This window comes from Tachyglossus aculeatus, chromosome 5 (genome assembly GCF_015852505.1).
Source record: "Tachyglossus aculeatus isolate mTacAcu1 chromosome 5, mTacAcu1.pri, whole genome shotgun sequence".
In the NCBI taxonomy this organism is placed as follows: Eukaryota; Metazoa; Chordata; class Mammalia; order Monotremata; family Tachyglossidae; genus Tachyglossus; species Tachyglossus aculeatus.
In genome coordinates this window covers 3,987,459-4,008,729 of record NC_052070.1, presented here as the reverse complement: position 1 = coordinate 4,008,729, position 21,271 = coordinate 3,987,459, and the positions used below count along the sequence as shown (strand labels likewise).

General features: G+C 42.7%; 1 protein-coding gene and 1 non-coding gene across 4 annotated transcripts in view; both read left to right on the top strand.

Annotated features, from left to right (window-relative positions):
* LRRTM4 (leucine rich repeat transmembrane neuronal 4) overlaps positions 1-21,271 on the top strand; it is a 797,911-nt gene that overhangs the window by 137,969 nt on the left and 638,671 nt on the right. The gene's annotated exons all lie outside the window — the stretch shown is intronic.
* Positions 13,212-13,316, top strand: LOC119929259. The gene has a single exon (XR_005451391.1). It is a non-coding gene; the product is annotated as a U6 spliceosomal RNA (small nuclear RNA).

Sequence of the window (21,271 nt, the reverse complement as noted above, 5' to 3'; positions counted from 1 at the left end):
TTGCACACAAAACACATATTCATTCATTCATTCAGTTGTATTTATTGAGCACTTACTATGTGCAGAGCACTGTACTAAGCGCTTGGGAAGTACCAGTTGGCAACATCTAGAAACGGTCCCTACCCAACAACAGGTTCACAGCCTAGAAGGGGGAGAGAGGCAACAAAACAAAACATGTGGACAGGTGTCAAGTCATCAGAATAAAAGTCAATTAATCAGTCATATTTAGACTGTGAGCCCGCTGTTGGGTAGGGACCATCTCTAGATGTTGCCAACTTGTACTTCCTGAGCGCTTAGTACAGTGCTCTGCACACAGTAAGCGCTCAATAAATATGATTGAATGAATGAATGGAGTGGTGCTTTGTGACAGCACTGTACTAAGCTCTTGGGAGAGTCCCATGGAGTTGGTATGCATGATCCCTGCCCTCTAGTAGCTTACGAGAATCCGTGTGACCTAGTGGAAAGAATATGGGCCTGAGCCCACTGTTGGGTAGGGACCGTCTCTATATGTTGCCAACTTGTACTTCCCAAGCGCTTAGTACAGTGCTCTGCACACAGTAAGTGCTCAATAAATACGATTGAATGAATTCTAATCCTTGCTTTGCCATTTGGCAACTGTGTGACCATGGGCAAATCACTTAGCTTCTCTGGGCCTCAGTTTCCTCATCCATAACATCGGGATTCAATACCTGTTCTCCCAGCTACTGAGACTGTGAACACTATTTGGGGTGGGGCCTGTTTCAGACCTGATTATCTTCTTTCTTCCCCAGCTGTTAGTGTAGTGCTTAGCACATGGTAAGCACTTTTAACAAATATCCCTGTTGCTGTTATTGCAATTAAAATAACCTACAGGTAGGAGAAGCAACAGAGTATAAAGGTCTGTACACAAGTGCTTTGGGGGCTGGGGGTAGGGGGAATATCAAAGTGTTTAGTGGGTAGAGTGACACAGGAGCAAGGGAGAATCATATAGGGAAGTGGGAGGTTAGTGAAGTAAGGCTTCAAGGAAAAGAGAATAGAGAAGCAGAATGGCAGAGTGGAGAGAGCAAGGGCCCGAGAGTCAGAAGGTGATGGGTTCCAATCCCGACTCTGTCACTTGTCTGCTGTGTGACCTTGGGCAAGTTACTGCACTTCTCTGGGCCTCAGTTCTCTCATCAGGGAAGTGGGGATTAAGACTGTGTGCCCCAAGTGGGACAGGGACTGTATCCTACCTGATTACCTAGTATCTACTCCAGTGCTTAGAACAGTAAGTGCTTAAAAATGCCATTCTTACCATACTGTTTTAGTCGAGGTATAAAAGCGGGAAGAGTGGTGATCTGCCTTCTCCCCTGCCTTACCTCCTTCCCTTCCCCGCAGCACCTGTATATATGTATATATGTTTGTACGTATTTATTACTCTATTTATTTGTTTTACTTGTACCTATCTATTCTATTTATTTTATTTTGTTGATATGTTTTTTTTGTTCTCTGTCTCCCCCTTTTAGACTGTGAACCCACTGTTGGGTAGGGGCTGTCTCTATATGTTGCAAATTTGTACTTCCCAAGTGCTTAGTACAGTGCTCTGCACACAGTAAGCGCTCAATAAATATGACTGATTGATTGATTGATTGCCATGTGATCCCAACTCTGCCATGTGTCTGTTGTATGACCTTGGGCAAATTACTTCACTTCTCAGAGCCTCAGTTACCTCATTTGTAAAATGGGGATTAAGAGTGTGATCCCTCTGTGGGACAGGGGCTGTCTCCAACCTGACTACGTTGCTCTACCCCAGCGCTTAGAACAGTGCTTGGCACATAGTAAGCACTTAACAGGTACCATAATTATTATTATTATTATATTTGAAGGGGGAAGGAGGTCCAGGCATGAGGGAGGATGTGGATAAGATGTCAGTAGCTAAAGAGATGAGATTGCAGTACAGTAATTTAGTTGTAATAGGGGAGCGGAATGTGGTTTGGGTTGTAGTGAGGTAGAGTTTAGGGTTATTTCAGAGGAAGAGAGCTGATTGAACGCCTTAAAGCTTATGGTAGAGAGTTTCTGTAAGACACAGAAGTGGAAGGGAAACCACTGGAAGCCTTTGAGGCATGGGGAGATGGGGACTGCGTGCTTTTGAGAAAAATGATCTGGGTAGCAGAGTGAAGTATGGGCTGAAGTGTGGAGAAGTGGGAGATAGGGAGGTCAGCAAGGAGGCTGATGCAGTAATCAAGGTAGGATATGACAAACGTGTGGATCAGCCTGGTGGGAGTCAGCATGGGACTCAGTCTTAAGTAGGAGGGAGTGGGATTTTAACCCCCTTTTTCAGATGAGGAAACTGGGGTACAGAGAAGTGAAGTGAATTGCCCCAAGTCACACAGTGGACAAAATGCAGAGTCGGAATTAAAATTTGCACAGATTTATTGCTCTATTTATTTTACTTGTACATATTTACTATTCTATTTATTTTGTTACTGTTGTGCATATAGCTATAATTCTATTTGTTCTGATGATTTTGACACCTGTCTACATGTTTTGTTTTGTTGTCCATCTCTCCCTTCTAATAATAATAATAATAATAATAATAATAATAATAATAATAATAATAATAGCATTATTAAGCGCTTATTATGTGCAAAGCACTGTTCTAAGCACTGGGGAGTTTACAAGGTGATCAGGTTGTCCCACGTGGGGCTCACAGTCTTAATCCCCATTTTACAGATGAGGTAACTGAGACCCAGAGAAGTGAAGTGACTTGCCCAAATTCACAGAGCTGACAGTTGGTGGAGCCGGGATTTGAACCCATGACATCTGACTCCAAAGCCCGGGCTCTTTCCACTGAGCCACGCTGCTTCTAGACTGTGAGCCTGTTGTTGGGTAGGGACCGTCTCTATATGTTGCCGACTTGTATTTCCCAAGTGCTTAGTACAGTGCTCTGCACACAGTAAGTGCTCAATAACAAAGCCCTACTGAAGTCTCACCTCTTCCAAGAGGACTTCCCATACTAAGGCCCCCTTTTCCTCAGCTCCCCGTCCCCTCCACATCAATCAATCAATCAATCAATCAATCAATCGTATTTATTGAGCGCTTACTGTGTGCAGAACACTGTACTAAGCGCTTGGGAAATACAAGTTGGCAACACATAGAGACAGTCCCTACACAACAGTGGGCATCACCTCAACTCACTCCCTTGGCTCTTCCCCCCTGTCCCTACCACACATCACTTAAGCATTTATGTATATATGTTTGATTCTATTTATTTACATTGATGCCTGTATACTTGTTTTGACATGTATTTATCTATAATTTGATTTATTTATATTGATGTCTGTTTACTTGTTTTATGTCTGTCTTCCCCCTTCTAGACTGTAAGCCCTGTGTGGGCAGGGATTGTCTCTCTTAATTGTCTCTCTTAATTTCTTAATTGAAATTGAGAAGCAGCGTGGCTCAATGGAAAGAGCACTTTGGAGTCAGAGGTCATGGGTTCAAATCCCCGCTCCGCCAATTATCAGCCGTGTGACTTTGGGCAAGTCACTTAACTTCGCTATGCCTCAGTTACCTCATCTGTCAAATGGGGATGAAGACTGTGAGACCCCCATGGGACAACCTGATCACTTTGTAACCTCCCCAACACTTAGAACAGTGCTATGTACATAGTAAATGCTTAATAAAATGCCATCATTATTAATTGCTGAATTGCAGTTTCCAAGTGCTTAGTACAGTGCTCTGCACACAGTAAGTGTTCAATAAATACAATTGAATGAATGAATCAATAAATACGAATGAATGAATGAATTAATTAATGAATTAATGAATGAATTAGAACCCAGATCATCTGTCTTCCATGCTGGTTTTTTGACTAGACTGCGCTTGCATCCTCTTCCTCCTTCTGCCCCGGATTGGCCCATTCATTCATTCAGTCGTATTTATTGAGAGCTTACTGTGGGCAGAGCACTGTACTAAGCACTTGGGAAGTACAAGTAGAGAGATGGTCCCTACCCAACAACGGACTCACAGTCTAGAAGGGGGAGACAGACAACAAACAAAACATGAGACAGGTGTCAAAATCATCAGAACGATGTTCAGAGACAGGCTGCTAGAAAGCACACTGGGTCCTTCAAGGATCTTAGTACAGTGCTCTGTACTGAGCATCCTGAAGGGGCTCTGGAAATACTCTTGATGTATCGATTGATTGACAGATGCAATGACAGTAGTTGAAGCCACTCAGATTCTCTTCTCTTTCTTCTCATAATAATCATAATAATGATCATAGAAGTTGTTAAGTGTTTACTATGCACCAGGCACTGTCCTAAGCTCTGGCGTGAATACATGCAAATCCGGTTGGATACTGTCCCTATCCCATGTGGGGCTCACAGTCTCAATCCTCATTGTACAGGAGAGGTAACTGAGGCACAGAGAAGTGGCTTACCCAAAGTCATACAGCAGATAAGTGGTGGAGCCGGAATTAGAACACTTGACCTTCTGATTCCAGGCCCATGCTCTACCCATTATGCCATACTGCTTCTCTTGCTCCTTATAATAATAATAATAATGGCGTTTGTTAAGCGCTTATTATGTGCCAGGCACTGAAGGTAATCAAGTTGTCACACGTGAGGCTCACATTATTAATCCCCATTTTACAGATGAGGTAACTGAGGCCCAGAGAAGTTAAGTGACTTGCCCAAAGTCACACAGCTGAAAAGCGGCGGAGCCGGGATTAGAACCCACAACCTCTGACTCCCAAGCCCGTGCTCTTTCCACTGAGCCATGCTGCTTCTTCTCTGCTCTGCTCCTCTATTTCCTCCTCCCTACTTTCCTTTTCTCTTTCTCATTCCCCTCCCACTCTGCTTATTCCTCTTTTTTTAAAGCTCTACTTTCCAATCTTTTCTTCCCTCTCTTCCTCATCCATGGAGATGCTGCTGTCTCTCTCTTCCTCTCCCTGCTCTTCCTCTCTTCCCCTAACCCCCTCACACATCCACACACACGACAATCAGGTGGTAAATCCTGCTAGAAACTCTAAATAAAATGATGGCATAATCTATCACTGCAGCAGATTTTTGAGGGCAGGGACTGGGTATATTACCATTATTGGATGCTCCCACATGGAAAGTTCTTCTCCAATCCAATCAAACCTTGGTTGATTGGACAGGGAATAGAAAAGAAGGCGAAAGAGAAATTTTCTCGACTTGGCAAACTAAGTGAAAGTAGGCAAAGCGAATAGCCAATTGTGTTAAATAATCATATTTTGCTATTATGAGAAAACACATTAAAGGGTCAGGGGGCGATGATAGTGGTGGTATTGGTTACCTGCTTGATATGTGTCAAACACTGTATTTAGAACACAGTCTTCTAGACTGTGAGCCCACTGTTGGGTAGGGACCGTCTCTATATGTTGCCAACTTGTACTTCCCAAGTGCTTAGTACAGTGCTCTGCACACAGTAAGCGCTCTATAAATATGACTGAATGAATGAATGTAGTGCCAAGGAGATATACAAGATAATCCGGTAAGACACAGTCCCTGTCCCACACAGGGCTCAAAGTCTAAGGAAAGGGAGGCACTGAATACCCATTTTACAGATAAAGTAACAGAAGCACTGAGAAATTAAGTGACTTGCTCGAGGTCACTCAACAAAGTGGCAGAGCCGGGATTAGACTCCCAAAGCTATGCTCTGGCCACTAGTCCAAGCTGCTTCCATAGTTTATACCTCGTCAGTAGTCCACTAAAAATCTTTTATGAGCACCTCTTGTCTGAAACACTTTTCTACGCGATAAAATCCAACTCGATCTCAGTTCAGGGGCAAGTTCCGTTTTTGCTTCCAGGAGTAATTTGCTAGTTAGTCTAATTTTCTGCTTGCAATAGATTGGCATGCAAATCAACTGAACCCTACAATTGAATGTCTGGGTTAGCATTGGCAAAGCTCCTGTCCTCTGATACCGTCAATTGAGGTGGCAATTCTAAGTCTCCCCCTTCTAGACTGTGAGCCCATTGTTGGATAGGGACTATCTCTATATGTTGCCAACATGTACTTCCCAAACGCTTAGTACAGTACTCTGCACACAGTAAGCACTCAATAAATACGATTGAATGAATTGTTTCTTCGTTCTTCCTTAGCTGTGGGGCTCAAACAGAGCTGTCTGTAAACTTGACACAATAGTTATTACCCAGAAATTTAATAAGCTACTTCCAATGCCTCTCCCTTTCACCTGCCTATGAACATGGATCATTATCCATGGAAGAAGGAGTGTAGCCTAGTGGATAGAGTACGGGGCATTGAATTAGTAGGCCCTGGGTTCTAATGCTGGCTCTGCCACTAGTCTGCTGGGTGACCTTGGGCATGTCACTTCACTTCACTGGGCTTCAGTTACCTCATCTGTAAAATGGGGATTAAGACTGTAACGCTATGTGGGAGAGGGATTGTGTCCAACCCAATTATGTCATATCTACCTCAGCGTTAAGTCCAGTGCCTGGCATATAGTAACCCTTCAAACATATGTTTGAAGCAGCGTGGCTCAGTGGAAAGAGCACGGACTTTGGAGTCAGAGGTCAGGGGTTCATATCCCAGCTTCACCAACTGTCAGCTGTGTGACTTTGGGCAAGTCACTTAACTTCTCTGTGCCTCAGTTCCCTCATCTGTAAAATGGGGATGAAGACTGTGAGCCCCCCATGGGACAACCTGATCTCCTTGTAGCCTCCCCGACGCTTAGAACAGGGCTTTGCACATAGTAAGCACTTAATAAATGCTATTATTATTATTATTATTATTATTATTATTATATGTTATTAACCCCACATCCAGCACAACAGCACTAATGAATACATCCATGATTGATTCTGTTTCCCCTGCTAGGCTATAAGCTCCTAATGGGCAGGGAATGTATTTAGCAACTCTGGTGACTTGTTCTCTACCAAGCAGTCAATAAATACCACTCATGGATCGATTGATTGATTCCTACCCTTCTTTTAAGGGAGAGGGGGATGTTCATGCACTTTGGGTGTAGGATGGGACAGTGAAAAGAGCATGGGCTGGTTGTCAGAGGATCTGGGTTCCAAATAATAATAATGATAGCATTTATTAAGTGCTTACTATGTGCAAAACACTGTTCTAAGTGCTGGGGAGGTTACAAGGTGATGAGGTTGTCCCACGGCGGGCTCACAGACTTAATCCCCATTTTACCGATGAGGGAACTGAGGCGCAGAGAAGTTAAGTGACTTGCCCAAAGTTACACAGCTGACAAGTGGCGGAGCCGGGATTTGAACCCATGACCTCTGACTCCAAAGCCCGTGCTCTTTCCACTGAGCAACACTGCTCCCTTAATAAATGCCATCATTAAGGGGAAGAGCAAAGGGAGCAAGGCAGGGTGATGCAGAAAGGAGTAGGAGATGAGGAAAAGTGGAGCCTTAATAATGATGGTAGATGTGTTCCCTGCCCACAAGGCACTCACAGTCTAGAGGCGAAGACAAGCATTAAAACGAGTTATGAACATGGACAAAAGAGCTGTCGGGCTGAGGGTGGGGTGAATAAAAGATACAATCAATCAATCAATCAGATTTACTGAGCGCTTACTGTGCACAGAGCACTGTACTAAGCACTTGAGAGAGAACACAAAACAATGTAACAGACACAATCTCAGCCCACATTGAGTTTATAGTGTAGAGGGGGAGGCAGACAATAATAGAAATAAATACATTGCTGATATGGAAATCAGTGCTGTGGGGCTGGGAGGGCGGTGAATAAAAAATACAAATCCAAGTGCTAGAATGACACATAATGGTGAAGAAGGAGGGCATATAAGGCCTTAGTTCCTTTAAAAAATGAGAAGATCTAAGGTATTTTTTTTATCAGTTAACCTTTTCTTGGAAATTCTGGTTTCATGAGATTTGGGATGCCCAAAGAGATGTTACTATCTTTCTCAGAATGAGGAAAGTGATATATGATCGTGTTTCTCAAAGGAAAGTACAGGGCTACTACATTAACCAATAACACCACTTTGTCAGCGGCTTCAAAACAAATCCTCTAGGGGTGGATAAATATATTGTCTTTTAATATAACCCCGTTATTCTCCTGGTAAAAGTGGATTTGGCATTTTCACTGACATTCCGAGTTTGGCTTGTATTCTCTAGGCTCTGCCTCTCAAGCTGAACTATAATTATGATATTCGTTGAGCGTTTACTATGTAGCAAACACTGTGCTAAGCCCCGGGATAGGTACGAGGTCGTCAGGTCCCACATGAAGCTGGGAAAATGGCCAACACAATCAGAGTCAGTCACGCTGAAAAGCTCACCGATGGTTTCTCCTTCCGAGTGGTTGCTCGAAAAGTCACCAGAGATGAAGGAACGATTGCCCAGGGATGGTGTGGGGCTAGAAAGAGGCGATGTGGGAAACCAGTGGGCAGTCTGAATAGCTATTAAAATTCAAATTCCACATCCCCTGTTCACGCTAAAGAATTTCATGTTAAACACAAGTGAAAATGGAAAATTTTGCCTGCGTGATTGCTTCACAGAGATTTCATTATGGACACACATTGAGTCCAAGAGCAGAATATAAAAGCCCCCTACATTTATACAGAACTAGATTCTTACATGCTGTGAAGCAGCTTGGCCTGGTAGAAAGAGCACAGTACTGGGAGTCAGAGCACCTGGGTTCTAATCTCACCTCTGCCATTGCCCTGTTGTGTGAATGAACTTAAGGAGGCCACTTAGCCTCTCTCTATCTCAGTTTCTTCCCCTGAAAAATGGGGATTAAATACCAGTTCCCTTTCCCTCTTAGATTTTGTGAGCCTCATGAGGTGTAGAGGCTGTGTCTGATCTGACTGTGTTGTATCTACCTCAAAGCATTGCGTGTTGCTTGGCACACTTAAATCCACCATTATTATTCTAAAAATGGTCTCACACCATTGAATTGGGGCAGATATTTTCATCTCCATTTGGGACTTATTGAATATCCATTGGGTGTAATGCAAGGGGTTAAGAAAGAAACAAAGAAGTGTCACATTTCTTGTCCACAATATGCTGTCATTCTAATGGGAGAAGAGAGGCATAAAAATATTTCCAGTTCTTTCTCAATCAGTGGTATTTACTGAGTAGATGCTGTTTGCAATCATCAATCATTCCATCAATCAATGTGCAGAGCACTATATCAAATACTTTGAAGAGTACAGTTCAGCTGATAAACAGTATCCCTGACTGGAGGAGCTGACAGTCTACTTTGGGCAAAGCTCTGTATTACAGTTTAGGAGCTGGCATAATCCCTGCCCTCAGGGAGCTCACTTGATTGTACAATTTAAGAAGCATAAATAATTAAGGTTGCTTAGTGGAAAGAGCACAGGCCTGTTGTCTGCTGTTTGACCTTGTTACTTCACTTCTCTAGGCCTTAATTACCTTATCTTTAAATGAGGTTTATAGCTTTGAACCCCATACGGGACTTGGACTGTGTCCAACCTGATTTCCTTATATCTACTCCAGCACTTGCCTGCACATAATAAGCACCTAACAAATACCATAAAAAAATAGGAAAGTCTTGCACATGGTTTTAAGTATAAGACTCCTCGTAGTGGATAGTGGCTTTATCTGACTTAAAATGCTGGGAATTAATCAGAGAATTCACTTATCTAAGGTCATGCAGGAGGTCAGAGACTGAAAGACACTTGAACTCAGTAAATAATAATAATAATCATGGTATTTATCAGGTGGTTGCTATGTGCCAGGTAGTGTACTAAGCACTGGGAGGGATAGAAGCAATCGGGTTGGACACAGTCCCTGTCCCACATGGGGCACATAGTCTCAATCCCCATTTTACAGATGAGGTAACTGAGGCCCAGAGAAGTTGAGTGACTTGTGCAAAGTCACACAGCAGACGAGCAGTGGAGTCAGGATTAGAACCCGGGTCATTTTGACTCTCAGATCTGTGCTCTATCCAACAATACTATAATAATAATGATGGTATTTGTTAAGTGCTTACTATGTGCAAAGCACTGTTCAAGCTCTGGGGAGGTTACAAGGTGATCAGGTTGTCCCACGTGGGGCTCACAGTTTTAATCCCCATTTTACAGATGAGGTAACTGAGGCACAGAGAAGTTAAGTGATTTGCCCAAAGTCACGCTCTGGCAGTTGGCGGAGCTGGAATTTGAACCCATGACCTCTGACTCCCAAGCCCGGGCTCTTTCCACTGAGCCACGCTGCTGCTCAATCACCTATCCTGCTTCTAACTCAATAAATACCATTGATTAATCTATTAATCCATCAATCAATGGATTTATAGAGTGCTTATTGTGTGCAGAGCCCTGTAAAAAGCGCTTGGGAAGAGTATGGCATAACAATAAACAGACACACTCCTTGCCCACAGTGAGCTTACAGTGTGGAGAGGGAAACAGATTTTAATATAAATAAATCAATGACAGTTATGTACATAAGTGCTGTGGGGCTGGCGGGAGAGATGAATAAAGGGAGCAAGTCAGGGCACTGCAGAAGGGAGTGGGAGAAGAGGAAAGGTGACAGGGAAGGCTTCTTGGAGGAGATGTGTTTTTACTAAGGCTTTGATGAGAGGGAGAGTGATCGTCTGATCGATATGATGAGAGAGGGTGTTTCAGGGCAGAGAAAGGATGTGGGCAAGGGGTTGGCTTTGAGATAGATGAGATCAAGATAGGAGTGAAAAAATGGGCATTAAATCTTCAAATTGTGCAGGCTGCATTGGAGTAGGAGAGTAGCAAGGTGAGGTAAGACGGGGCAAGGGGATGGACAGCTTTAAAACCAATGATGAGGAGTTTTTGTGTGAAGCCCAGGTGGATTCCAGCTTAGTGGGATTCATCTTTATTATTTTAAATATATTATTTTATTATTTATCTTTTATTTTGTTCTGACGACACCTGTCCACATGTTTTGTTTTGTTGTCTGTCCCCCCCTTCCAGACTGTGAGCCCGTTGTTGAGTAGGGACCGTCTCTATATGTTGCCAGTTTATACTTCTCAAGCGCTTAGTACAGTGCTCTGCACACAGTAAGTGCTCAATAAATACGATTGATTGAGTCCCAAGCGCTTAGTACAGTGCTCTGCACACAGTAAGCACTCAATAAATGCGATTGAATGAATGAATTATGTAATCACCACTGATGAAGGTGAGAAGGCTTCCTAAGAAGCAGCCTAAGCATGTTTTTTATTTGTTTTAAATGGCTTTATAAAACAAAACAAACAGAACCAAATGAAAAAAATCAAAAGAAAACTCTGATTTCTCACCTGGGCTCCAGAAGGCCCAGGTTTTTCCCCTTCCAGGAGGCCCAGGTTTTTCCCTTCCTGCTGGGACTGAGTGTAATCAGTGAAAAGAGTCAGCTGCCTCACAGATGGTGCCACATAGAACCAATGCCCATGTTCTTCCTCTTGGTAGGATTATGGGAGAGGATAATGGGATAACTTCATTCTCAAGAGTGCCAAGGTAAGCCATTGACACCATAATGTCTTTTTTTTTTTGAGCTTTTCAGTTCATGTATACTTGTAAAATGTGGTGCGCAGCTAGAAGAACTGCAGTTTTTGAAGGGTATTTTTGGAGGAACGCATCAGTCAGGCAAAATGCCGCAATTTCAGTGGGGTTATGGGAAGGAATGGGCCTGAAGGAAATTCATGGGGAGAGAATGGAGTCTGAATTAATTGTTCTGGGGAACTCGGACTCATTTGTAAGGTTTCAAATGTGCGACAACCAAATTTCCCAATTTCAAGTCGTGATTGGCATCGTTTACATGTTTTGTTTTGTTGTCTGTCTCCCCCTTCTATACTCTGAGCCTGTTGTTGGGTAGGAACCGTCTCTATATGTTGCCAGCTTGTACTTTCCAAGCTCTTAGTACAGTGCTCTGCACACAGTAAGCGCTCAATAAATATGATTGAATGAATGAAATTCTTTTTTTTTTCCTGTGGCAAACTTGGTGCTACCACACCCAGTGGGAATTACTACATGATTCGATGTGAACAGCGACCTGCCAAAGGGCAGTTGCAACTGTTCTGTCCTGTGGATAAGAAGGAGAAAACCTTCCGGAATAGCAAGGCGGAGGAAGAATTGTTGTTTTCCTTTCAGAACCTGTTAGTCCTGTAGGTTAGAGAGCAAAGTTATCGACCCTCCCAGAAAAGCAATCTAGAAATACTAGCCTGGTTTCATGGAAGCCCTGGAGCCTTAAACCTGAGCAATAGCACAATGAGTCTTCAGTCAGTCGCAAATTAGATCGGGTTTCCTTGGAGAACAGAATGGAAAAAAACAGAAAAAACTTAATGGGATGCACAATTTATGAGCGGAAACGTCTGCGGTTAAGGTTTGATTTCAGATTCCTGATTTCAGAAGTTTCCCCAGCTTGTGCTCTTGTCAAATACCAGTCAGAAAGAACAGAACTTCCTTTTCTTTCCGAACAATTTATTTCGTGTGCCTTCTCTCCCCCCAGATAGCCACAGAACCTGACCTGTGGAACTGTTTCTGTTGTTGACAAGTTGATTAATCTAGGCTGCCTTTCAGAAATGAAGCTGGCGTTTTCCTGTCGTGGGGAGTTTTCTGTGATATTCTCAGAGGAGATGGAGTGAGACTGGCCTGGACCTGCTGTCTCTAAGGGGATCGGGGTTTGTTTCTTCTCTAATTCGAATTTGAATCAGGGATGGAAAGTAACTCGAGTTACAGCTTTGTTTTGAATTGTCCAAAATTACAGGAGAGCAGATTCCTGTCTGTTTTTTTTTTTGTTGTTGTCTGTCTCCCTCTTCTAGACTGTGAGTGTGTTGTTGGGTAGGCACCATCTCTATATGTTGTGAATTGTGCTTCCCAAGCACTTAGTATAGTTTTCTGCACACAGAAAGCATTCAATAAGTATGACTGTATGAATGAATTCTTGAACTTCTCTCCCACTCCCGGGGTTTCTTTCCTTCTTCCACAGCACTTATGTCCTTACGTGTAATTTACCTATAATAACAATAATTGTGGTACCAGTTATGCACTTCCTATGTGCCAGGCACTGTTCTAAGCACTGGGGTAGAAACATGTTAATCAGGTTGGACAGAGTCCCTGTCCCACATGGAGCTCACACTCTTAATCCCCATTTTCCAGATAAGGTAAATGAGACTCAGAGAAGTAAAGTGATTTACCCAAGGTCACACAGCAGACGAGGTGAAGGGGTGTTTAGAACCCAGGTCTGTCTGACTCCCAGGCTTGTGGTCTATGTACTAAGCCACACTGTTTCATTATGCAATTATGTTAATGTCTGTCTCCCTCTTTAATAATAATAATAATAATAGGCAACACATATACTAAAATTGGAATGATAGAGAGTAGATTAGCATGGCCCCTGTGCAAGGATGACATGCAAATTCGTGAAGTGTTCTATATTTTTCTATTTATTTATTTTACTTGTACATATCTATTCTATTTATTTTATTTTGTTAATATGTTTGGTTTTGTTCTCTGTCTCCCCCTTCTAGACTGTGAGCCCACTGTTGGGTAGGGACTGTCTCTATATGTTGCCAACTTGGACTTCCCAAGTGCTTAGTACAGTGCCCTACACACAGTAAGTGCTCAATAAATACGATTGATTGATTGATAATGGCATTTATTAGGTGCTTACTATGTGCAAAGCACTGTTCTAAGTGCTGGGGAGGTTACAAGGTGATCAAGTTGTCCCAGGGTGGGGGGGCTCACAGTCTTAATACCATTTTACAGATCAGGTCACTGAGGCACAGAGAAGTGAAGTGACTTGCCCAAAGTCACACAGCTGACATTTGGCGGAGCCGGTAATTGAACCCATGACCTCTGACTCCAAAGCCCGTGCTCTTTCCACTGAGCCACGCTGCTTCTCTTTAGATTATAAGTGCTTAATAAGTGCTCTTTATTCCAGATCTTGGATTTCTTTCCTTCCCCCACAGTAGGTATGTCTATACCCCATAACTAATTTATGTTAATATCTGTCTCCCCCTTCAGACTGTAAGCTCATTGTGGACAAGGAACGTGTCTACCAACTCTGTTGTACTCTCCCAACTGCTTAGTACAGTGAGAAGCAGCATGGCTCAGTGGAAGGAGCCCGGGCTTTGGAGTCAGAGGTCATGGGTTCAAATCCCGGCTCTGCCAATTGTCAGCTGTGTGACTTTGGGCAAGTCACTTCACTTCTCTGTGCCTCAGTTCCCTCATCTGTAAAATGGGGATTAAGGTGGTGAGCCCCCTGTGGGACAACCTGATCACCTTGTAACCTTCCCAGTGCTTAGAACAGCGCTTTGCTCATGGTAAGTGCTTAATAAATGCCATTATTATTATTATTACAGTGATCCACCCCCAGAAAGCACTCAATAAAAATGATTGATTGCAAATTTATTTGTAAACACCTGGGATCGGGTGAGGTCATATAGAAAAGCATAAGAATCCCCAAGAATGTGGAACAGACACGTTTAGAAATTCTCAGTTGTTGTAGAGGGTAGAGGAACACGGCCTTGTAGATGTATAAGGAGCAGGAAAGGACAGGCAAAATCAAATTAAGTACAAATTGTACTAGGAAGAAAATGTATCAAATAGACAAAAAAGAAAAAAAAAGAATGTTTAGGCAGTGGTTGAGTATCTTTTCTAGAAGAAAAACAGAATCTCTCAGCAGAGCTCACATCTTCTAGACTGTGAGCCCGTTGTTGGGTAGGGACCGTCTCTATATGTTGCCAACTTGTACTTCCCAAGCGCTTAGTACAGTGCTCTGCATATGGCAAGCGCTCAATAAATATGATTGAATGAATGAATGAATCCATCGCACTGTTGATCCCCTGGCCACAGGGAAGGGAAGCAGTATGTGTAGTGGTTAGCGCATGGGCCTGAGAGTCAAAAGATCATGGGTTCTAATCCTAGCTCTGCCACTTGTCTGCTGTGACCTTGGGCAAGTCACTTCATTTCTCTGTGCCTCAGTAACCTCATCTGTAAAATGGGGATTGAGACGGCGAGCCCCATGTGGGACAGAGACTGTGTCCAACCCGATTTGCTTGTATCCACCCCAGAGGTTAGTTCAGTGCCTGGAACATATTAAGTGTTTAACAAATACCATAATGATTATTAATTATTATCCTCCCTCTGACCAGGAAATCCCTCCCCTTTCATTTCATTTCAAGCACTTAGTACAGTGCTCTGCACACAGTAAGTGTTCAATAAATACAATTGAATGAATTTATGACTGACTGCATTCTCTCCACATTCAAAGTCTTATTAAAATCACATCTCTTTCCATGAGGCCTTTCCCAACTTAAGCTCTCTCTTCCTCATTCATTCATTCATTCATTCATTCATTCAATCATAGTTATTGAGTGCTTACTGTGTGCAGAGCACTGTACTAAGTGCTTGGGAAGTACAAGTTGGCAACATATAGAGATGGTCCTTACCCAACAACGGGCTTTCTTCTGTGATGCCTTTGCATTCATAGCTACATCCTTTAAGCACTTGATATTCACCCCACATCACTAACAGTAATAACGGCATTTATTAAGTGCTTACTCTGTGCAAAGCACTGTGCACTTGATATTCGCCCCACATCACCTACAGTAATAATGGCATTTATTAAGTGCTTACTCTGTGCAAAACACTGTTCTAAGCACTAGGGAGAATACAAGGTGATCAGATTGTCCCACGTGGGGCTCACAGTCTTAACCCCCCTTTTACAAATGAGGGAACTGAGGCACAGAGAAGTTGTGACACCCAAAATCACACAGCTGACAAGTGGTGGAGCTGGGATTTGAACCCGTGACCTCTAACTCCAAAGCCTGTGTTCCTTCCACTGAGCCACGTGCTTCTCCATGTCCATGTTCACTTATGCCCATGTCCGTTATTTATAATAGCATCCATCTCCCCATCTAAGCCATAAGCTCACTGTGCACAGGGAACATGTTTAACAACTCTATTGTGTCTTACTCTCCCAAGTGTTTAGTACAGTGTTGTGTGCACTCAGTAAATACTCAAGTGCCTGCTAAATCTGACACTCACAAATGGGATCTAGGGTGGATGTTCCAGGATGTCCTCCTTTTAGACTGTGAGCCCACTGTTGGGTAGGGACTGTCTCTGTGTGTTGCCAATTTGTACTTCCCAAGTGCTTAGTACAGTGCTCTGCACATAGGAAGCACTCAATAAATACGATTGATTGATTGATTGACAGCGTCCCCCAGAATTTAATTCCGGATAGACAGAACTGTCAAGTGGACAAAGGATGGATTATAGAGTCTAAAGATCCAGACTCTAAATTCAGCTATGCCTCTTCCTGGTAGTGTGACCTCGGGCAAGTCATTTAACCTCTCTAAGCCTCAGTTTCCTCTTCTGGAGAATGTATGCCATCCTCCTTCCCACTTGTACTGTGAAACTTGTATAGGACAAGATCAAGGTCAGCTCAAAATCTTTTCAATCTCCCCCGACATTTAACAGTCTGGTTGTCACATGGTAAGGGGCTAGTAAATGCCCTCCTTATTAATCAGAGATTTGCCATTGATTGATCAATCGGTAGCCTGTTTTGAGCATTTGACACTGTACTAATGGCCTGGAGAAATACAATGTAGTATGGCACAGGTCCCCCGCCTTCAAGCTTACAATCTAAGGCCACTGGCATGGAGGGTGATCTGCCAGTGGTAATTGTATTTATTTATTTTATTTATTATTTATTTTACCAATACCAATTTATTTTACTTGTACATATCTATTCTATTTATTTTATTTTGCTAGTAAGCTTGGTTTTGTTCTCTGTCTCCCCCTTTTAGACTGTGAGCCCACTGTTGGGTAGGGACTGGCTCTATATGTTGCCAACTTGTACTTTCCAAGCGCTTAGTACAGTGCTCTGCACACAGTAAGCGCTCAATAAATACGATTGATTGATTGATTGAATTGTAGTTTTGGTTAAATGTTTATTTTGTGCCAAGCACTGCATTAAGTGTAAGGGAGTTAGCCTGTTGCGAGCAGGGATTGTCTCTCCCTATTGCCGTATTGTACTTTCCAAGTGCTTAGTACAGCGCTCTGCAGACGGGTAAGCGCCCAATAAATGAGTGATTGAATGAATACAAGATAATCAGGTCCCACATGGGGCTCAGAGTCTAAGTAGGTGGAAGAATAAGTAGAGAATCCCTGTTCTGCTGATGAAGTGAGGCTCAGAGAAGTGAAGTCATTTGACCTAGGTCACACAGCAGACAAGTGGCAGAGGTAAGATGAGAACCCAGGTCCTCTGACTCCTATCCACGAGGCAGCCTTTCTGTGTCTTAATTCCATCTCTCTAAATGGGGTATAATAAGACCTTCTGCCTGCCTCCCAGAGATATAATGAGGGCAACATTTTTTATAACCTATTTTGATTTGAGCCTATTAACCTGATTATTATTCTGCTCTCATTTGTAAAACCCACAAACACTGATGATTTCTGGGATTTTGAGAGACCAGAGTAATTATTTCTTGGGGGTTAGTGGCATTCAGAAAATTGAGGCAATATTGAGCCCACCCAAGGATGGATCTAGGAAGCATCCTGGACCTGTAAATTGGGGGACCCACCTGTGCCAAATTCATAATAATGATAATAATGGCATTTATCATCATCATCATCATTAATCGTATTTATTGAGCACTTACTATGTGCAGAGCACTGTACAAAGCGCTTGGGAAGTACAAATTGGCAACATATATAGAGACAGTCCCTACCCAACAGTGGGCTCACAGTCTAAAAGGGATTTATCAAGAGCTTACTATGTGCAAAGCACTGTTCTAAGCACTGGGAGGTTACAAGGTGATCAGGTTGTCCCATAGGAGGCTCACAGTCTTCATCCTCATTTTACAGATGAGGTAACTGAGGCACAGAGAAGTAAAGTGATTTGCCCAAAGTCCCACAGCTGATTAGTGGTGGAGCTGGGATTTGAACCCACAACCTCTGACTCCAAAGCCCGAGCTCTTTCCACTGAGCCACGTCACTTCTGTGTGACCTTGGGCAAGTCACTTCATTTTTCTGGGCCTTAGTTTTAGCATCTGTAAAATGGAGATTGAGTGTGGGCCCCATGTGGGACATAAACTGTGTCCCACCTGATTGGCTCAGGAGAAGCAGCGGGGCTCAGTGGAAAGAGCATGGACTTTGGAGTCAGAGGTCATGGGTTCAAATCCTGACTCCAGCAACTGTCAGCTGTGTGACTTTGGGCAAGTCATTTAACTTCTCTGTGCCCCAGTTACCTCATCTATTAAATGGGGATTAAGACTGTGAGCCCCCAGTGGGACAACCTGATCACCTTGTAACCTCCCCAGCACTTAGAACAGTGCTTTGCACATAGTAAGCACTTAACAAATGCCATTTATTATTATTATTATTATTATTACTCTAGTGCTTAATACCAGGTAGCAAATACTGTTACCTGTTTTCCCTCCTACTGTGAGCGCCATGTGGAATAAGGACTATTTCTGACCTGAATAACGTCTGTCAACCCCAGCGCTTAGAACAGCATTTGCACATCATAAGTGCTTTACAAAGACAATAACAAAAATAATAATAGTCTGTCATCTTCTCCAGGGCTTACTAGAGTGTTTGGCCTGCAAAAGTGCATAACAAATCCCACCGTTATCATGGAATCACCTGTCCTACAGGGAAAGAGTGTTCCCAGCTAATTAGTCCTATAGGCTCCATCTGGCTGACCCTCAAGGCAGTGTAATAAAAAAAAAAGAAATTCCACATTAGAAAAGGAGCCAATCGTGAGGAAGTTTTGCTGCTCTGGAGACTTCAGGGGTGTTTTTCTAAACATCATAAGAGTTAGAAGAAGCTCCTCCATTAATCCAGAGGCAGCATGGTGATGGATGACCGGGTTGAATGATAATAATAATGATAGGGGTATCTATTAAGAACTTAGTATCTGCCAAGCACTGTCCTAAGGGCCAAGGAAGGTATAAGATTCTCAGGGCAGACGAAGTCCCTGATCCACATGGGGCTCACGATCTAAGGACTGTCTCTCTCTATTGCTATATTGTACTTTCCAAGAACTTAATACAGTGCTCTGCACACAGTAAACGCTCAATAAATACAATTGAAAGCAAGAATAGACAAAGTAAGAGGGAGAACTGTTATTGAATCTCCTTTTTACAGATGATGTAACTGAGTCTAAGAGAAGTTAAAGGACTTTCCCAAGGTCATACAGCAGCAGACACGTGGCAGAGCTGGGATTAGAACCCAACTCCTCTGACCCTCACGAAAACAATCTATTTCTTTCCGTAAACTGTCTTCCATCCAATTGCTGACAATTTCGTGCAACTGGGAGCCTTAAAACTGAGGCACAGAGAAGTTGTGGAACTTGCCCAAGGTCACACGTCAGTCAAGTGATGGAGCTGGGATTAAAACCCAGGTTCCTTTGAATCCCAGGCCCGTGCTCTATCCATTAGGCTTCTAGACTGTGAGCCCACTGTTGGGTAGGGACTGTCTCTATATGTTGCCAACTTGTACTTCCCAAGCGCTTAGTACAGTGCTCTGCACACAGTAAGCGCTCAATAAATACGATTGAATGAATGAATTAGGCTACACTGCTTCCTACTTCCTTTGTAAGACTGTGAGAGTGTTGACCAGTTTGATAGTGGGCTCCAGAACAAATTAAAAGTCTACTGAGCAGTAGAACTTAAATCTTCAATAGAACAATTATTATTGTAATTTAGCGAAGGAAATTATCTGAGATAAATTGATATTATCATTATTATTATTAATTGTAGTTATTGAGCACTTACCATGTGCCAAGAACTGTACCAGGCGCTTGGGAGAGTCTTCTAGACTGTGAGCCCATTGTTGGGTAGGGACTGTCTCTATATATTGCCAACCTGTACTTCCCAAGCGCTTAGTACAATGTTTTGCACACAGTAAGCACTCAAAAAATGCGATTGAATGAATGAATATGTTACCAACTTGTACTTCCCAAGAGCTTAGTACAGTGCTCTGCACACAAAGCGCTCAATAATAATAATAATAACGATGGCATTTATTAAGCACTTACTATGTGCCAAGCACTTTTCTAAGTACTGGGGATGTTACAAGGTGATCAGGTTGTCCCATGGGGGGCTTACAGTCTTAATCCCCATTTTCCAGATGAGGAACTGAGGTACAGAGAAGTTAAGTGACTTGCCCAAAGTCACCCAGCTGACAACTGGTGGAGTTGGGATTTGAACCCATGACCTCTGACTCTGCAGCCCGTGCTCTTTTCATTGAGCTATGCTGCTTTTCTAAAATTAATAATAATAAATAAACAAAAAATAAATAATAATATTAATAATAATAAATACAACTGAATGTATCAGACACCTTCCCTGCCCACAGTGAACTCACAGTCTCACTTATCATCACTTATAATTAGCCCATCCTCAGCCCAAGTTTTATTTTGGGGAAAACAGCTCAATTGGCCATTACCTCTTTCCCATTAGCATTTTTTTCCATCAAACAATGTGAATTGTATTAATTTGATTGTAATGAGGAGGGGGCTGATAAATGATGGCTTTAGCTTCTAACATCTAGGGGGAACGGAGAGCCTTTCTAACAGAGCTGGTTAAATTACAACTTGAGGAGAACTTGAATCAAGTTCAGCACCTGCTATTTAATAAAAACTCATGGTGTTCTCTCTAGTCAATTCATCTCAAAACGGTGTAGCGACATTATTATCCCTAAAGGAAATTCAAACCTTTTCATAATAATATGAATGTTCAATATTAAGGGGGATGATGCCAGGAAAAAGCAGCAGCAGTCCAAAATATCAATTACCTTTAATTTTTTTGTTTGTTTCTTTCACCAAGCTAAGTAAAAATGCTATTTTCTAATTTCATAATGCCTCACAGACGATTACATAGGCTTCCCACATTCTTTCATTGTCTTACCTTATACCATACATGTATGCATAGTTCATTCATTCATTCAATCATATTTATTGAGTGCTTACTGTGTGCAGAGCACTGTACTTAGCGCTTGGGAAGTATAAGTTTGCAACATATAGAGACAGTCATCATCATCATCAATCGTATTTATTGAGCGCTTACTGTGTGCAGAGCACTGTACTAAGTGCTTGGGAAGTACAAATTGGCAACATATAGAGATGGTCCCTACCCAACAGCGGGCTCGCAGTCTAGAAATAACAGTTGTCTTCCGTCAGTCACTTGAGTGCTTATCTAGCCTTACTTCTATTTATTCTGATGATGACACCTGTCCGCGTGTTTTGTTTTGTTGTCTGTCTCCCCCTTCTAGACTGTGAGCCCGTTCTTGGGTACGGACTGTCTCTATATGTTGCCAACTTGTACTTCCCAAGCACTTAGTACAGTGCTCTGCACACAGTAAGCACTCAATAAATACGATTGAATG